Below are 16578 nucleotides of genomic sequence, written 5' to 3'. Positions count from 1 at the left end.
ATCAAGAACACATAGCAACACAGATATTATTATTTATTGAATAAATATAGTGCTGCTGATTGTCATTTGTATTATTAGGACAATTTCTAATTTTTCATGACTAAATCTATGCTAAAATGTAAGCTTAGCCAAATTGATTATTTAGCTAATCAAGAAATCAAAACCAAAATATCCACAATTGTTCAACTCTCGGTTTGGATTCAGTTGGATTAAAAAGAAACCCATGGAAAGATTTTTCCCGTCATTTGCTGTTGCCAGTTATTGCAGATGGTGCAGATTATTCTGAAATTTTCAATTTGTCATTTCCTTGTAAATTCTGAATGGACTTTAACCATTTTTGGACAGATCTTTGTTTTAGAGGTTCAACATTCACATAACAATCAGTGTAAGCTATCTTAATTTTAGCTATGTAATAATGGTATATGGACGCTACCACTAGAACTTGTCAAGCAGACATATATAGCTATAGACATTAGAAAAGTTGTTTCAGAATGAGTAATTTACTACTCTGCCTTGTTCATTAGATCTGCCACAATGTATACATGAACTATTTAAAGGAAAATAGATCAATAGTTGACATGGAAATACCATGCCCATTAACTGGTGATGCTGCCTATGAAATAAAAGATTTAAGTCTGTATCTATAATTTAGTATAAAAAATTTGTATTATTTCAAAAACCTTTGTTCTTGCTAAACATAGTGAAAACTATTAGTGTTTACGTTAGTTACCAAATAATTGTCCTTAGCAACTAAAGAAACTTTGGTTTATAATTGGCAGAGACAGTAGATTCTTCACCAGATGAACCCTTTGTGTACAGGCCAAACTGAAGGACTAGAGCAAACTAATTACCCAACTCAAATTAATTATCTATTCCATTGTGCACACAGTAAAACCAATGTGTCTGTACATTCTTATTCTTGAACTCTCCAATTCTTGTCAATTATTCCTGGAATATTACCAAAAGAATTTTCTCAACAAATTGCATTACACATCTGTCTTTTAGAAAAAAATACTGTTCTTTTCTATACTACAAGTCAATTTTCTATTTTCTCGATTCCTTAGCTCTGGGCTTAACATGTAGCCAGTGTTATTGTGGAACTATATCAAAGACGGATAGAAATACTAGAATTACAGGAAGTTAACTTTCTCTTTGACATTTAACTACATTATTTTCAAATGAAGTAAAAGAAAAACATTACTTTAATTTACTGTTATACATGTAGTCATAAAATAGAAAAGACGTAAGTTGAAAAGAATGCCAGTCTTGGCATCTCAAATAATCAGGAACTTCCCTACCCTCCATCATTCACATTGCCATAAACTGCTTTCAATGTCTAAGCTTACACATGATGTTAAATCCACAGTGAATTTAAGTTTTTGAAATTGAATGAAATTTATGTAATATATAACAAGATCATCCGAGTTTCTGTTACAAAATGAAATGAAATAATATGGTGTTTAATGTCCTACTTTTCTGCACTGGCTAGGCTAATGAAGTTTACACCATACAGTGTGCTATGCTATGAGGGAAATTTTGCCCAGACAGCAGCGCTACATCAATGTGTACACAGGACCTTGGTTTTTCGTCCCATTCAAATGACTAGACACTGTCCTTGCTAGGCCCTTTGTCCTGCACCACTGACAAGAGGAAACCATGCTGAAAATTCCTGAGGAACTTTCTCGGCCAACACCGGGAGTGAACCCAACACCTCTTGGTTATGAAACCAGATACAATTTAAGTGTTATTGATTGAGTTCACAAAATGACCCCTCACTCTGTCTCTGTCTCTGTCTCACACACAAACATTATGGCAATTTAACTTTGTCTTGGATTATTTAAGAACAGTGTTTTTGTTATTATGATGACAATAATTAATGTTTTTGATATATATCAGACTAATTAGACCAGTAATGTCCTTGTGTAAATGGAATTGCTTTTATTCCCTGTCTCAATTTTAATGATGACTTATGGAGATTAAATATAATGGCTGTCTTAACATCTTTGTTTGCTATAAGTATTTGTAGACATTAAAGACTATTTGTTCATGTTTGTGTGGGAAGAAACATTGTTTTAATTAGCTCAGATGTACTTTACCATCATTATTATTGTTGTCTATATTCGTGATTTGACAAAGTATAAAAACAATTTTATCGATTATTGGAAGGGTTGTCCTCAATCGATTGTGGGATATTTCAGTATCTAATTATAATCTGAATAAAAAAAAATATATGAAATTACATGTAATTTGAAAATATCAAATTTCTCACATCTCAATCCAGGCTAATATGTACTCAGATTTATTATCTAATATTTAATTTTCAAAACATATCAAAATACTAAAGCTAGATAACCACCCAGATTGGATTCAATCAGATTTAACACCTATCATTTCTGTTCGCCAACAACAAAATGGAGGTATTATTACATAGTGGACAGCATAGATCGATGAAATTTCAATTCAACACATCTTTGTATATACTATACGGAATAGAACCGTATTTGAACCAATCTTCCTATTAGAGATTCATCTTACACCATATTGTAGTTTGCAAGGAATTCTTATTGCTTTAAATGACACATCAAGACTTGAAAGTAACTGTGCATGATTTGCATTTTTTGGAAAATATAAAATTCTTATGGCTTAATCCATGCTAAATTAATGTACTCAGAGTCAGACTGATTTTTTAACATTTTAAAAAAAAAACAATCAAAATATCAATGCTAGATAATCCCCGGCTTGGATTAAATCAGATTAAAAAGAGGCCCGTCCAATTTTGCGAAATATAAAGGTGGTGGTGTACCATTTAAAGAGGGAGCAACATAAATCGATGGAATTTCAGTTCATCATATCTTTGTAAATACTGAACCATTTCCTATTAGAGATTCAGCTTTTACACTATTGTAATTTTTAAGGGATTTTTATATCACTCAAATCCTGATCAGTTAAAGTATATTAGAATATAGGCATATCAGATTTTTTGGTTCAAAGTTCCTTATATTGTCCAATGGTGAAGAAGAGATGTTAATTTATATTTCATGCCAGGCCTTTGTGAATAGGTGAAAGGATAAATGAGTTATGAGGTTGATTGTAGTGCTATGTACGGCAGATACATGTACATGTACCTAGATGTTTACTAATGTGCTAGTCCAAATTCGTGTATCACAAAATTTCCATGGTCACCCTCAAATAAGCTTTTGATCATTACATTGCCACATGTTGCTCTACCTTTGGTAGAAAGCATTTTAGTGCACCCAAAATTTGGGTAAACTATAACAGACAAGAATTAACTTTTATAAGATTTATCTCCCTTTCATCAGTTCACTATACATGTATGCATATTCAAAGCATTAAAAACAAAGATTATTCAAATTATTTAGCCTACATACATGTAAAGTGATGTAGTAATTTTAAATTACATAGCTAATATAATTGAGTTATGATCATTTTTAATAAAAAAAATATATTGTGGAGCTGCAGATGTGAATGGCTTTTATAACTACAGTTTTGAAATGAAATGAAATGAAATGAAATGGTGTTTATTGTCCAATAACTACAATTTAATTCCTTAAAAAGGAACAACCTCACTGACTCAGGTGGAAAAAATTATCAGTCTGATTAAATTTGAAATGTTTGTGTTGATATAATTTTAAAGAGTGGTAAGCTGATCCATCTACATTTAGAAAATCCAATCCATGAATGAAATCGATATTTTTTTGAAATGGTAAAAAAAAAAATCCAAAAATAAAAAAAACAAGCAAAAATTAGTGAACATCTCAACTTCCACTTAATACTTTTCCTAAATAAAAAAATCCAACTTAAAAATTTATTATAAGAGGATGTTCCTCAAATTAATGTCTCAGATCAGCCCATTTCAGTGCAAAATGTTGATGGTTATGCTTATCCCACAACAGGGCCCATGAGTGAGGGAGGGACATCTGACACTTGTCCAGGGGCCCGGAGGTATATATGCAGAGTAATGTCTTTTAAAAAAAAATGTTGGTATAATAAAAAAAAATGCACTATTACTTGATCATAAAGTAGAAGAAAACCAGTGATTTTTTTTTTTTAATGTGGGTACCTATCTGTGTGGGTAGGATTAGAATTGGATTCTGTCGGTTCACTTTTTGGGGAAAAATTGGTGAATTAAAAACTATAAGCCACCTGCTCGGGCCTTCATGCCATGGGGGCCTGAGCCATCCTTATTCCGTTTGATGCTCTTTTCACTGTCAGGGTATCCAGGTAATCAGGGCATGTAGAATGCTACAATGATAGTGAGCTCGCCAGTGATGCGCTCCGCCACCAGTGATTATGCACGAGATTATCGATCACTCTAGATAGGCTGACTGGTATCCTATCATTAAAAACTTTGATTCGTTTGCTTGCTTTTAAAATTTCATGTCAGAATCGTGAATGTGGTTATCGGTTGCTCTAGGTAGGCTCACTGGTATCCTGTCATTAAAAATGAAACTGAAAATTTTTACTTTTGTCTTCGTTTTGTTTAAAATTTCGTGTCAGAATCGTGTACATCTGATTATTATTACATCAGTAAAACTAAAACACTGTACATGTATTTGGTGTGTCATATATGTTGTTGTTTTAAATCCCAGTTACCTCAGATATATGCCAAAATGAAACTAGAGACCATGTATCTTTCAAAAATTTTCAAGACCCCAAGACACCACCCACCCCCCCCCCCCCTCGTCGAGTTACTTGTCCCATGGCCCTGTCCCACAAGGACATGTATATCTTCTTAAAACTTAAATAGTGGAGTCAGGGCTGGGCTACAGGTTTGTGAATCTCGCAGAACAGTTAGTTGTTGGAAATCTTAAGAAATCTTTACTCAACTGATCTTCCCTTGTGGTACTTTGTTTTTGCGGTAGTATATACAATGTGTATATAATTGCGATGGCCCCTGGGCAGCTGCACCTAAATACATCCCTGAGCGGAGCCAGAAGTCAAAACTTCAGTTGATAGCATGAAAGATGGCTTATTTAAGCTTAAAATTGGTAACTTTTTAGAGATGAATAGTACCAGTAATATCTATATGCATGCAGGACACAATTTTTATTAAGAAAGTAATAGATAGATATTTTACTGATGATTGCAACTTCATGCTTTTAAGATAACATTTATGTTGACACTATTTCTACAAAATTACCCCAAATTTCCTGTTCTTTGGTCACTTTTCACTGAATCATCACTTTCAAACTAAAAGCCTCCATGAAACTGGCTTTCATCTGTAAACCATTCACACGGGGAAAAAATTATATGTTGTTGGATTTGAAAAGTGGTTTAAAACTTATAGTTTTAGAGTTTTCAGAATGACTCTGATTACCTCCACACACAAAAACTTATGTTTTCATGAATTTAAACACAAAAAAAAATTCCCCCAACCCCAAATTAAAACAGGAGTTTGAACACTCTGGTTACTTGACCACACCCAACCAAATGATTCCATTGTGTCATGTGATAACGGTCTTAGAAGCCCCATTATAGGATAAAATGTCAAGTTTTAGTTTTTTTGTGGAAAGTGACATTTTATACCGAACATTAGCAGTAAATCATAAAAACAAATTGTTAGCATAATGTTCTTTTTATAATTATCTTTAAAAGGTTTTTTTCTTTCTTCCCAAAAACCTTTTGAGAAAATGTTGTGCAATAATGGTTAGTGTATGACAAATCGATTAATTTTAAGAACGCAGGATGGAGTTTTTCAATCAGACTTTATGTGCAAAGTTTTTTTTATATTGACAGTTTGTGATATCAGAGATAATTTTGTTTCATAATATAATATGACAATTTCAGATACAAACGTAGGCTTTGTCAAGCACAAATTCTGTAGTGTGTCAATCCTCCTTTCTGTGTTCTTATTAGGTACAACTGAAATCTTTATTTTCAAACCTGTCTAACTTTCAGAAATTTTTACATGAATTAAAATAAAGATGGGTATATTAGTAATTACGCTGTAACAATGGGCTATGAAGGAAATTTTGCATGAACAGCGTTGCTACAACCTACTCTTATATCGAATTCCAGCCTCCAAAGGCATACATGGGACCTAGGTTTTCGTCCCATCTGAATGATATATTGTCCCTTGTCAGGTCCTCTGTCCTGCACCTCTGACAAGGAGGGACCACACCAGAAAATCCTAATGAACTTTCTTGGCCAACACCAGGATCAAACACAAGACCTCTTACTTACTGAGCCACCACAGCTTTTAAATTTCAACATAACTCTGCCTTCCTTTCTATATGCCCATAGTGAAATGTGAGAAACTTTGGAACAATAGAAACAGGTATCAAAAACCAATTACAGACGGCTTGATAGGATCACTGTTTACCAAGTCAGAATGATGCATCAGATATCCAGATAAGTTGAAATACAATATTAAAAGAAAACTTTATTTTTATCCAACATTTCGTCAGTAAAGGTACTAACTGTTTCAGGTACAAAAGTAAATCCATTCTTGTACCCATATTAGAATGTATTTTCTAGTGCTGGCACGACATATCGTTGAATCGATGTATCGCGATTCACCGTCTCACGATACCTGTATTGAATCGCGGGATGCCGAATCGATTTTTCACGATTCTTTTTTGCGTTTTCTCAAATATATTATGAACTTTAAAAACTTTAAATTATACCCTAAACTTTATTTGAAACAATGACACTTCGCAAACGAATGTCCAGTAGTCTTGACAAGTGTGTTACTATAGATAGTGCACGACTGTAATTACTGTTAACGCCGTTTCATTTTGTTTCCGAATTTTAAAGTTTGTTATAAGGCTTAGTTAATAAAACATACATATTTAAATACATAAAGCGACATTTTACTCTAGAATTTTATAAATTTCGAACGTAAATATAATAGATAGTAGCTCTGTAAAAATCAAAATGGCGGAAAACACAGTCGCAATAACAAATCCTCCAGCGAAATATAAATCTAAAGTTTGGGAAAACTTTGGGTTTTTAAAAGGTGACACAACGAAAGTTGTTTGTAGAATATGCAAAACTATTCTAAAATATTGTTGTAATACAACCAATCTTAGCACTCACTTGACAAGACACCATAGTGAAGACTGTCTAAGTTCGTCTGCTAAGATTAAGAAGACGGCCAGTTCAACCTGCGGTGAAGTTCAAGCTTCATTAAAAACACAATCACATATTTAATATGTTGTTTTATTGTTAAATCTATGACCTAGTTATGAATCGCGATATGTATCGTATCGTGGCACATGAATCGCAATACGTATCGTATCGTGACTGCAGTCGCAATACCCAGCACTAGTATTTTCCCCCGTTTCAACTTTCATTTATTGAGATTAAAGTAATGATGCACCATTTGCATTTGTCACTAAAATATTAGATTTCTTACGGTTTAAATCCATGCTAGATAATGTCCCTGCTTGGCTTGGATTTAGGCGAATTTAAAAAAGATCTACCAATAATTTCTCACGGACAACAAAATAGTGAAGCAGCATAGATTGATGACATTTCAATTCCACATAAATTTGTAAAAACTGAAGGAATTGGACCATTTTTGGACTGATATTCCTCGAGATTCATCTTTCACAATATTGTATACATGTACTGTAGTTTGCAAGTGATTCCTATAGCATGCACATAAAAGAAACCTTGGCAATTGGAATTTAGTGAGAGTTGCAAATTTTTCGTATCACCACAGTGAATGGCCTATGCCTGTCTACATTAGCCGGGTTGGTGCAGAAAAGTAGTTAGTTAAACCCAATTTTTATTTCATTTCATTTAGAGTAAGCTTATTTCAATTAGTTCACTAATGTGAAGGTCAGGAAACCTGAAGTAAACGGAAAAAGGTTTTAAGCCACGTCATAGAAAATATTAAAAAGTCAGATGAATAACATAGGCGGTGTAAGGTTTAGAAATAAAAGACACAGTCTAATACTTAATTGTGATACATTTAAGGGAAAATGTTTTGAAAATAAACAGATTACAGGGTGATTCAAGTTCATTTTAGATCTTGATGTATTCAAACCTTGACAGAGTTCAATGGCTGTTCATGTTAATTCTAATTAAATTAGGCCATATAAAAAAGATATTTTGATTCTCAGATAATCCTGCATAACTTACAAAGGGATGCATGACCGTTTTTTATTTCTCAAAATAAAAATAATCTCATTAATTACCTGACGTAAGTAGCACCTTAAAAAAAAATTGAATGAATCCAGAAAAATAGATGTTAACTGACAATCATAAAATATGAGATTATCTACTGTTGATATTTTGATTTTGTATTCTTAATTCAATGTTAAACAATTTGACTCTTGAATGGATTAAGCTGGAAATATTGGATATTGTCTGAAAAATGCTATTGACAATCAAGGGCTTTAATAAGTAAAGCATAGAATAATTTCCAGCATAAAATTAAAACCATATAAAAATTTGGAAATTGTATAAGGTGCATACAGTAATCAGTAGAGTATTTTTGGTCAACTACCTTTTCAAGGTCTTTGTCATTGTCTGATTTGCACTAGTAACTAGTAGTACTATGTTTGTTGGTCAAAGACCCAGAATGTGTTTTTCCCAAACATATCATTACCGGTAGATGTTAAAGAAGTGTTTACGTAAACAAACAAAGGGAAAATATAATCTAGTGCTGTAGAGCCCGGGTGATATTTCGTTTCTCAATAAATAACCGTCTCAGCAGAAATAAAAAAAAACATCAGAAATACCGTCTTCCAAAAAAATATCGAAAAACCGAACACATCATGGTTTAAATTTTTCTGGATGAAATTTAGCTTAAATATTGAAAAAATGTCCTTTTTATACGCCCACATTGAAATGTGGTTGTATATTGCCGTCGGTCCGTCCACAATTGCTTGTGGCCAAAGCTCTAGAGGCCAAAGTTAATATTCGATTGACCTTAAATTTATACACAGTGTTTAAGGTCTTGAGACGAAGAAGCCTATTGATTTTCAGCGATTTCCGATAATTACTGCCAGAGTTATGGCCCTTGATCACTTCTAAAAATCTTGTGGACACTCTAGAGGCCAAAGTTAATATCCTATTGACCTTAAATTTATATACAGTGTTTAAGGTCATGAGACGAAGAATCCTATTGATTTGCAGTGATTTCGGATAATTACTGCCAGAGTTATATCCCTTGATCACTTTGAAAAATCTTGTGGACGCTCTAGAGGCCAAAGTTAATATCCGATTGACCTTAAATTTATACATAGTATTTAAGGTCATGAGACGAAGAAGCCTATTGATTTTCACCGATTTCCGATAATTACTGCCAGAGTTATGGCCCTTGATCACTTTGAAAAATCGTGTGGACGCTCTAGAGGCCAAAGTTAATATTCGATTGACTTTAAATTTTTACAAAGTGTTTAAGGTCATGAGACGAAGAAGCCTATTGGTTTTCAGCGATTTCCGATAATTACTGCCAAAGTTATGGCCCTTGATTTTCAACGATTTCCGCTCTTAAGGTTAAAGTTATCATCCGATTGACTTCAGATTGATACACAGAGTTTAAGATCTTGAGACGAACAAGTATATTGATTTTCAATGAATTTTTATGACTTGAACAAATCCATGATATTTAAAGTTTTGTATTCAAAACGTTAGCATGGGGCAGAACTTTATAAAAACCAAACAAATTCTAATGGTTTTCTGATAATTACTTCATGAGTTGTTGCTCTAAATCAGATTTTAGTGTATATAAATGTTTCATTACCGAAAAAAGTAAGAATATGTGACAACTGTTGTTGACTGCCCGGACGATTTAGCTGCTGTGGGCGTATGTTTCGTTGCCTGACAACCTATCTGTCTGGGCAAAATTTCCTCATAGCACACTTCATGGCGTATATGCCTGTTTTCATAAGCCTGGTTGATGCAAAATAATACAACCGAACAATCATTTACACTTATAGCTGAAGTGACTGTCGGTACTACTAATTGTGTAATACACTGTAATTCAACATGGTGCCTGAGTTGGTAATATATATTTAGGTACAGGTTAGTACCAGATTGTTTGATTATGTGACAAGAATTGGAGTAGAGTGTCTCAGTAATCAGAAGTGGTTGAGGTGACTGGTATGTGCCTCTCTTTTTGTAGACCGGCGGTGTGTCTTTGTTGAGTAGGCTATTCCTTTCGATACGATCGGCTCTAGAGCAGTTTGATTCTATTGTATCTATCAGAAAATAGTGGTTGGGAGAGTAGATGTCTTTAGCAAAAGAACATCTTCTGTCAAAGTGGTGGTTGATTGCTCGGCAAAAATTGAAATAGAACCGTTACAAATCAACCTTATGTTATCAACTCTAGATATATCAGAATTATAAATAACAATACGGTACCCGGTACATTACATTTACAATACATGGTTTAAACATGGTACAAAATTTCACCTCATGTGAAGTTAAACATTTTAAGTGTTTAACCAAAAGGCCCCGAAGAAAGTGAAGGTCATGACATATTGAAACAAGACAAGTCACCAAAAATATTTTTTATGCTATGTCAGATTTTTACTTCAAAGGTACCATAGGTTCCTTGATTTTCTAAATGTCTCTTTTATACATTTACACATTATCAAGTAAAGATGTTGTAAAAACTATATTATTAGTAAAGTATATGCAGGAATAACTCAAAAGGTTTTATGAAAGAATTAAAGTTTGCTAAAAATCAAAGGGTTTTTGGAAGCTTCTCGTACATGTACGCTTTTAGAAAACATTTACTTTTGAATTTATACGGGTAAAGACATTAAAAAGAAAGAAATTTGGGTCATGATATGCTAGTTGTTCAAACAACCCTGCATAGAGTTACTATATGTAGAATGAAAGTCGAATGTTTGATAGAAAGCGGACGGTCATGTTTGAACTTTTAAAGGTATTTAATGTTGTTTTATTGTGTGTGGTCTGGTCGTACCTGTAGTCAAAAAGGTTATCCAGACACACATGTATGTAATGGACAAATACATGATGTTAGAGAACAAGAGTTTGTATGACATGGCAGTGGTTTGTATTTTGGTGTAAATGGGCTGATTACTACGGTGTGTTGTAGTTCACATTCAAAGTGACAGTTCCCATATGTTTGAAAGTTTTAAATATTATGTAGACTTGGTTCTCCACTAGCCTGTAATTAGTTAATATAACAGCGTCAACAACCTGCACTCATACAGTCTGTGCTTCTGACGAAGTTCTGTGTTCAAGTTCAGATTTTCTGGAACAGTGTTATAGATCTGTGATTTTTATGTGCTAATTAGATTTTGATTGAAAGAGTTTTAGAAACTATTGCCTAGTGCAGAAACCTGTAATATTGTGGTGTGAAAATCAGTATTAAAGTGAAAATTATTATAAGATTTTATGAAAAGGGAAATATGTGCATGGACTTAAAAGTTTTATATATTCTGAAATGGTCCATTTCACAATAATAATATTTAAAAAGAGTAGGGAATAAAAACAAAAGTTAGGCCAAGAAATTGTTTGGTTTTTTTTTTAATTTTAAAATTTATTAAAAACTATATAAGATAGAATACTTTAGATGAAAAAATATCAGTTAAATTTTCTTTTAATATGAATCTAATTTTGATTTTTGTAAAGAAATAATTTTCATACAAAAGACTTAACTACATGTATTTAGCTTTGAAATAAGTGGGTGTTGTACACAAGACAGAGTGTAGATTCTTGAACACATGATACCACTATTTATATTTCTGGAAATGTCACAAAATTTATAATTTATATTTGTAACCTCTTCAATACTTTGCCAGTTAGTCCATTTTTTTGCATGTTATTTTTTAAGCCCCCATCGCGCCAAAGTAAAGATTAAAAATAGAGTTTAAGATTTTATATTAGATTGACAAGACAATTTTTTTTCAACAATATGACAATTTTAAATGTTTTTCAATTTAAATATAAAGTTTAATACCAGACACAATCAAGCAATCGAAACTTTGTCGAAAAATCATCCAATTCTGACTTATGTTCTGCCCATTTAAAGTTTACACTGGTTTGTATTAATTTCATACCACTCTCTTTATATGTATTTATATGGGTATAATAATTCCGCTATCTTTTTACGTAAAAGCCAGCTTTCTTAAAGTTTTTTTGACACGGATGTGCTTAATATCAACAGTCTATACATTAAAATATTACATATTTTGTACTTCTAAGTTGAAGGTTTCATTCTTTTAAATACCAAATTTAATGGCATGTCAATTGACTGACGACAGGTAAATTCTCCAACTGGTCAATTTTATTGTCACTTGATTAATATGCTCATCTAAATTTATTCCTAAATATAGTGTAAAATTCAGTAATAAACTAGCGCCTGGTGACTTAAGGCACAACATATTTGATCACCAAGTTGTTATTAAATATATAACATGTAGTTTTATCTTAAAGTCTAACTGTTTATTGAAATAACAAATAGGCAGTTAAAATATAAATAGGTTGCATGATTATCCAACGGATTATTAAATTAGGAAATTATTTCTTGATTAATATCACAGAATATAAATAAAAAATCTTATACAGGCATATTAATATGCAAATCTATTTCGATTCTGATTTAGAATATCTACTGAATGATATGAATGAAAATCTGAATTAATTTTTTCATCGCTATGTTAAAAATCTATATATTACATTGTGAAGTTAAAAATTAAAGCCGATTCAATAATATATTTGTCCTGAAAGGTCTTTATGTCATATCTATTGAGATTGATAAAGCATGAGTAAATTTATTGAGTCGTGCATGAAGTTACGAAAAATTACTCTACTTTTGTGTACTTAAGATTCATGACAAGGTTAAAAATAACATTCATCATAAAAACTCTTTGAATTCAAGAATGTTCATAAAAGACATAAACTTAATGCCTTCAAAATTCTTTGCTTGTTGTTTAGGGAATAAGATTTCATTCAAAGTTACATTGTTTCTGAATTAAAAAAAAATATACGCTCATTTCTGACTTGTAGATATATATATATATATATATATATATATATATATATGTACCAGATACCGGTATGTATTTTAGGTTAATATGGCATAGATTCAAGCAGATGTTTTTGGATTGAACCCACTTCAGTATCTACACTTGTTATTTTCACAAGTTAAATGTCGCAACTCTAATGCTAGACTAACTGAAGTGTTACTCAATTTTTAATTTATTTCAAATATTATAAAAGATTATTCTGGAAAAAAGCAGTAATGATTGAAAGAACAGCTTGAAATTCAGCGGACTAGCTCCATCAATGGTGTACTCTTAAATGTTTGTGTATTTCTTCGGATATAAACTTATATGAAAATAAATCGTCAACAGCTTTTGTGACAGTGAACAAGATGACAATTGTTAACAGCTTACGATGTTATCATTCATCATTAACTGAAAATAGTTCAGAGATTTGAATTTAAACAGTTACTATGGAAACAAAGCATCTATTGCTGATAAATGGGAAATTTCATGAGAAAAATATATGAAGCCAATCATGAAAATGTATGTATATGTTTTTTTGGTGGGGGATATATTTTTAGATTTAAAATTTGTTAAAAAAAGGATATTGTTTATATTTCTTTATATGATTTATCCAACTTGCGAAATTTGCATTAGCTACTGATATTTTTTTTTTGTTTTTTTTTGTTTTACAAATACTTATTAAGTTATTTTAATAATGATTACAAGAAAAGGTTTATATAAAATATTTGCTTTAATTAAAAAAGAAAAACCAGGCATATTTTAGTGAATAAAACAGGTTAATTTCAGTTCCTCTGTTCAGTTGGTCACAAATCCCCTAATAACATGTTAGGAAAAATGAAATGGGGTTTAACATCCTATGTTTCTGCACTGACTGGGCTATTGAAGATCAACATACACGATACATTTCACGACTGCTATGAGGGAAATTTTGTCCGAACAGCTGAGCTGCGGCCAACTCTTATATCGAATTTGAACTGTCAAGTGTTCTTTTATGTGCCTCATGGTTGGTGGGACACCATGGCTCCCTTCATGCTATTTAAGGGTGTGGATAACAATGTGTATAGACTTGTCTACGATATCACCTCGGTGGAAGCGGACTTTAAATAAAGCTATTTCACACACAATGTGTATAGTGGTTAATGGTCTCAAGTCACTCATAAGATTTAAGAATGAAAAACCTTAAATTTTAAATACAAATTTTCAATTTAATAAGCCTTAAATTACTCCAGAGGTAAATCTGCCTATTGCAGGTCTTTCTTTAGGCCTGAAATTCTGAAATGTTACATAAATTATTACTTAGACATTTATTAACAAGACAAGACCATGATAAACTCTCTAGGTCATCGAATAGCTCCAATTGTAAGTAGATAAAAAGGGTTCAGCCATTTAATGATTTAATTTAAAAATGGAAAAACAAGGCTGAATCTGGAACAAATGAGTTACATTACCGTGTTAAGCAAATCTAGCAATAATTTCCAAACGGAAATTTGGAACTTCTCCTTTATAAATGCACTAGATGCATGTTTCAAATTTGAAAGTTTAATAATAAGGTTATTAATTACATGATGAAGAAACAGGAAATTACAAGTACACTCCTTGAAATTCATGGAACTTTTTTTTTAAGGGGTATATGCACTAAGTCACTCTGGCTAGTATATTTGACAGCTTCAGCTACATGTACTTTGGAATTTCAGGTGTGGAAGGACCTAAACTTCCAGTACATAAGAGACTCCTCACATTACCATTATTGGCACAAAAGAAGAGTCAATCATTTTGCCATTTTTTAATGCCAGTTTCAGGACTTAATATCTTGAATATTTTGAATAAGCTTAATTCATAGAAACCAACCAAAGTGTGTGTGGTGAACTGTATTATTTCTGTGTTGTACGGCACCCCAGTTTTTGTGCAGATAATTGATCTTTTTATATGACACTACCCCAAATAAGTATCATCCGGGGTTTATGGACCTGCTTATGGTCCAACCTTCGACGATGGGTTGTATGTTCAATCTATTTGGGGGTGTACGATTGAACATACAATAATTCAATAACTCACTTCTCTTAGTGTAATCTTATATTCTGTAACAATGATAATATATATATATAATACTGACCCACAGGCTAAGTAACTTAATAAGGAACAGCATCTAAGAAATAACTTATCAGAGACCTGCCCTTCAGTCTGTCCCTTGCCTGCCTGTGGGGTTCTACTTATGATCTACAATCTTTCCTCTAATATACTAGAGGTTACTTGGTAACAATAAACAATACATAGTAATTATATATATTTAAACTTAAGAATATTTTATAGTTGTTAATGGGTAGTATTTAAGTGACATCCATTCATTCATTTACTAAGTTGACTAATGTTTATAGATGGATTATCTCATTACTACTATTGTCTTTAATCTCGATCATAGCTGACCATTGATAACTTACTATAGATAATCCATCTTGGGAGCCAAGTTGTGGTGTAAGTCTAGCCCTGTATTGGGTGAATGGCTGTATTAAATACTACCTGGTCATATAAGGATAAACCCTGCCCAAGTTGGGAGCCGAGCAGTGGCTCAATGAATATGGCTTTAGTAATGCTGGTCTTGGTCCAGAAAGTTCCTTGAGGATTTTCCAGCCTATTTTCTCCTTGCCGGTCATGGAGGACAGAATGGGCCTGGTAGGGCAAAATTGTCTAGTCATTTGGATGGTTCAAAAAACTGAGATTTCCCCCATTTGTTGTGAACCATTGACAGTTGGAATTCAATAAAGAATAGGTGGAAATGTCGCTGTCCAGGCAAAATTTGCCTCTTTGTATACTACATGTCATTATTAGCTCAATTACTAATTGAAAAGTAGCACTTTAAATAGTTTAAACCTCATCTCATTTCATTTCATAGGAGCCTGGAGGTTGGGTGTTAGATCCCTGCATTGGCCGAGAAAGTTCAACCAGATTTTCCGGCGTGGTTCCCCCTTGTCACTGATGCAGGACGGAGGACCGGACAAGGACAGTTGTCTAGTCCTTCGGATGAGATGAAAAACCGAGGTCCCATGTATACATTGGAATGCACGTAAAAGATCCCTTGGCAGTTGGAATTCGATATAAGAGTAGGCGATAGTGCCGCTGCCCGGGCAAAATTTCCCTCATAGCACACTGTATGGCATACGCACATCTTCATTAGCCCAGTATAGGAGCAGAACAGTAGGACGTTAAACCCATTTCATTTCATTTCATTTCATTTCATAGGAAAGTTTAACGAGGTTCTATCCTACCTGTTGGTGGGCTATTCATTCCTTCAACAACCTATATGGGTTTTTTATTTTTGTCGGCTAACACATTTAATGAAACAAATTTTTCTGCTGGTCAAAAAACTCATTTCTACTTAATATTTGGTTTATATGGACTTACTTAATTACGTATACACCGCACTGCTTAACATGTGCATGGATTTTGTAAAGTAGAAAATGAGAAAATCAGCTGGGTTCATGTGGTAGGGAGGCAGTGCATTAAATTATACAGCTGTTCTCAACAATATTTTTACATCACCCAATATCATAAACATCTGAACTTAAAGAATTGTACATGATACATTCATATCAACACATTTAAATTGACAAAAAGCAGCGCT

At 32.8% G+C, this 16578-nt stretch overlaps 1 protein-coding gene across 2 annotated transcripts in view; it reads left to right on the top strand.

Annotated features, from left to right (window-relative positions):
• Positions 1 to 16578, top strand: part of LOC126824625 (nuclear receptor corepressor 1) — a 63839-nt gene that overhangs the window by 16754 nt on the left and 30507 nt on the right. The window lies entirely within an intron of this gene.

Source organism: Patella vulgata, chromosome 6 (genome assembly GCF_932274485.2).
Source record: "Patella vulgata chromosome 6, xgPatVulg1.2, whole genome shotgun sequence".
NCBI lineage: Eukaryota > Metazoa > Mollusca > Gastropoda > Patellidae > Patella > Patella vulgata.
The sequence above is the reverse complement of the archived record's forward strand: the minus strand, read 5'-3'. Positions and strand labels throughout refer to the sequence as shown.